The 3,654-nt window shown below is 37.2% G+C and overlaps 1 non-coding gene across 1 annotated transcript; it reads left to right on the forward strand.

Annotated features, from left to right (window-relative positions):
* The first annotated feature begins 2,199 nt into the window (after window positions 1-2,199).
* LOC122094584 lies at window positions 2,200-2,306 on the forward strand. Its single transcript, XR_006144899.1, has one exon. It is a non-coding gene; the product is annotated as a small nucleolar RNA R71 (small nucleolar RNA).
* The last annotated feature ends 1,348 nt before the right edge of the window (window positions 2,307-3,654 follow it).

The raw sequence follows: 3,654 nt of genomic DNA on the forward strand, positions 1-3,654 counted from the left end.
GGTGAATATGATGTTGAACAATAGAAAGGCTAATTCCTTTGATGTCAACCATAACCTAGGGCTTCCTTATTGTATTTAACACTTTAAGTAATTCCTCTTCCTGAATAGAAGTCAAATCTAAAGAAATTATTACTGGAAGAGTCTGGTCAGGCCCTAGGAAAGCATACCTCAAATCAGATAGCAACTCCTTAAGATCTAACTTAAGGGGCTCCAATATAGAAGGTTTGGGAATAGAATTGGAAGGGGTTCCTAAGGGCTCTATAGGTGGTTGGTGACTCCAAACGTCAGACATATTTTCGTCATCAAAACCACCCAATTGTTCCATAGACTCTTGGAATTTAGAATCAAAATCAATATCAAAATATGTCTCAATGGACTTTGGAATTTCCTGAAGCATATGAACTTCCTTCTTATGGGGATTTGGTTGCATACCCAACCTAAAGACATTAAATTCCAAGGAACTGTTGCCAAAAGAAAGTTTCATGGTACCGTTCCTACAATTAATTATGGCATTACTGGTTGCAAGGAACGGTCTACTAAGAATAATTACGATTTGGTCCCGAATGTTGGCAAGTGGTTGGGTGTCTAAAATAATGAAATCAATAGGGAATAAAAATTCTCCAACTTTAAGTAAGACATCCCCAATCATCCATTTAGGAATTTTAACAGATCTATCTAACAACTGAAGAGTAGTTCTAGTGGCTCTCAATTCTCCCAATCCTAGTTGCTTATACACATGGTAAGGCAAAAGATTCACACTTACGCCAAGGTCAAGTAAGGCATGCTCAATGTAGGTGTTACCTATGACACAAGCTATGGTAGTGCTCCCTGGATCCTTATACTTGGCGGCTATAGGCTGAGTAATTATATAACTAATGTTGCCTACCAAAAACGCCTTTTTGGGCACACTAGTGATACGTTTGTGAGTACACATATCTTTCAGGACTTTTGCATAGGCGGGGATCTGGGATATGACATCCAAATGAGGGATGTTCACATTTACCTTTTTGAAAACTTCTAAAATTTTTTCCATGGAAACAGTCTTCTTTTTGTTTACCAACCGATTAGGAAAGGAGATAAGGGGAACATAAGCACTGTTAAGATTTTTCTCTTTTTCAGAAGAATCATGTTTGGTTTCCTCACCCAAATCATCTTTAGTTTCTTTAGGTTCATCAGACGAACCTGGAATAAGAGCCACACTTGTGTTTTCAATAGAAGGAAAGTTAATAGGAGTAATAGATGGGAAAGATTTAGGAACACTCTGTTGGTACTCTTGGCCACTCCTAAGAGCATAAACAACATTACATTGGTTGAAAGGCTCTTGTTGTGGACTCTTTTGAATTGAATTCAACTGATTTGGAATTGATTGATGATTCATATTCTCATTCCTGGGATTTGGTTCTAGTTGACTAGGCATCTTCCCTTTCTCCCTTTCATGTAAAATATTAGCAAGTTGGGAGATTTGCTTCTCCATGTTATGTTGGATTGTTATGAAAGTACTCATGAGAAGATCCATACTTTTCTCTAAAGAATAAAGCCTAGCCAAATCACCACCTCCTCTCATGAATCGTGGAGGTTGATTTATAGGAGGTGGTGGAATAGCAGATTGAGTGGGGATCCTAAAATTGTTCTGTTGATTGGGGGACATGTTCCTTTGATTGGCTTGTTGGGGAACAAACTGCCCTTGACTCAAGGGTTGAAAATTAGGACCTACTTGATTATTGGCTTGATTCCAAGAGAAGTTAGGATGGTTCCTCCATCCTGGATTATAAGTCTGACTATAAAGGTTGTTTTGGGACATGGCATTCACATTTTCAAGACCTATATTTAAACCATTCACATGAGAAATATTATGGCACTCCTCCATCACATGAGTAAGAGATTTACATAGGCATAGAATGATTTATTTGGTTCAGTTGGGCAGGTCCTTTGACTACTAAAGCTTTGAGTCTCTTACTAAAACTCTCAAATTGAACCTCTTTGGCCACAACACCTTCTACAAGTTAATCCTTATTTGTCCTCTCAATTTCTTGAGTAGACTCCCACTCTCTAGTTTTCTCAGCCAATTTAAGCAAAAAGTTCCAAGCGTCGTCTTCATCTGTAAAAGATGTAAAACCTTTGAGGCACATAGACTCTAACAACTACTTGGTCTGATAATCAATACCTTTATAAATGATTTGACAAAGTTGCCATGTATCAATTCCATGGTGCGGGCATTCCTGAAGGAGGTCCTTAAATCTCTCCATAAATTTGGTGAACGACTCATTAGGTTTTTGCCTGAATTGAAGAATGTCACTCCTAAGTTTATTGGTTTTATGCAAAGGAAAGAAATTTTGTAGGAAGGCTATAGTAAACTCATCCCATGTGGCAATGGAATTGGTAGGAAGACCATAGAGCCATTTCTTAGCTTGGTCTTTGAGTGCAAAAGTTGTGAACCTTAATTTCACAGCATCATCAGTCAACTAATAGACCTTAATCAGAATGCAAACCTCCTCAAATTTCCTAAGGAATAGGTATGCATCCTCAGAGGGCAGCCCATGGAAGTGGGGTAACATAGTGATGTACTGAGATTTGAGCTCAAAATTATTGCCCTGAGCTTGTGGTAGAACTATGCAGGAAGGTTGGGCTACTCTAGTAAGGTAGAACCTATCTTTTAGAGATTTAGGTGGAGGGTTTGGCTGTTGGTCTCCCATATTGAAAAGTATTGATGAGAGTATAGGTATAGGATCACCACTTGTTGGATCTCTTCTTTCTAACCGATTCTTAGTATTACGTACCCCATAACACTCATACAATAGAAAACTACCCACAATTAGAGTAAGACAAGCACAAAAGAATGGAAAGAAAAGCTTTTTTTTATTCATTTTTTGATTTTTGATTTTAATTTTTTTGGGCTTTTTGGGAACTTACCGGCAGGGATCTGGGGTTGCTCAACTCAATTCTTGAGGTACTGCTACAGGGCAAAACTTGTCTTTATCATACTGTGAGGCTTGATAAACTCCACCGATACAACTATTTGGCAAGTTGTTATTCTCAGGAATTCAATAAAATCAAAAGAAAAGGAAAACAAAGCACTCTGATTTATCAAAAGAAAGTGAAAAATAATATGGAACTGTCTCCCCGGCAATGGCACCAAAAACTTATTAGGATTTAAAATGTAACCGCAAGCGTATGGATCAGTGTAGTTACGGGTCAAACATAGGGAGAGTAGCCACTTTATTTTTGGCTTCTTTTAATAATGTGAAAGTGAACCGATTAATGGTTGTTATCTAATTCTAACTACCGTCTTAAACATATATATCTAAAATAATGTCCTAACCATTCATCATCTAAGAATTTAAATACATAAGTCATGCAATTAAAATTAAATAAATAAATAACTGAAAATAAACAACCCATGTAATGACAAAGCAATGAAGGAAAAAAATGCTGAAATAAAAATAAAGTATAAGAAAGGGGATAAAGCTAAAGAGAAGCTCACAAGTAGGTTTCTCTACTTAGCCCGAGGGATGCATCATAATATGAGCTTCCCTACTTGACTAGAGAGTCACTCTTATAAGGGTTACTCTCTTGGATTTAGGGAAAGCAATTAAAATAAAAACAATAAAATGATAGTTTTATGGCTAGGAGGGGCAAAGCCAACACATACACTAG

Source organism: Macadamia integrifolia, chromosome 11, assembly GCF_013358625.1.
Source record: "Macadamia integrifolia cultivar HAES 741 chromosome 11, SCU_Mint_v3, whole genome shotgun sequence".
Lineage (NCBI taxonomy): Eukaryota > Viridiplantae > Streptophyta > Magnoliopsida > Proteales > Proteaceae > Macadamia > Macadamia integrifolia.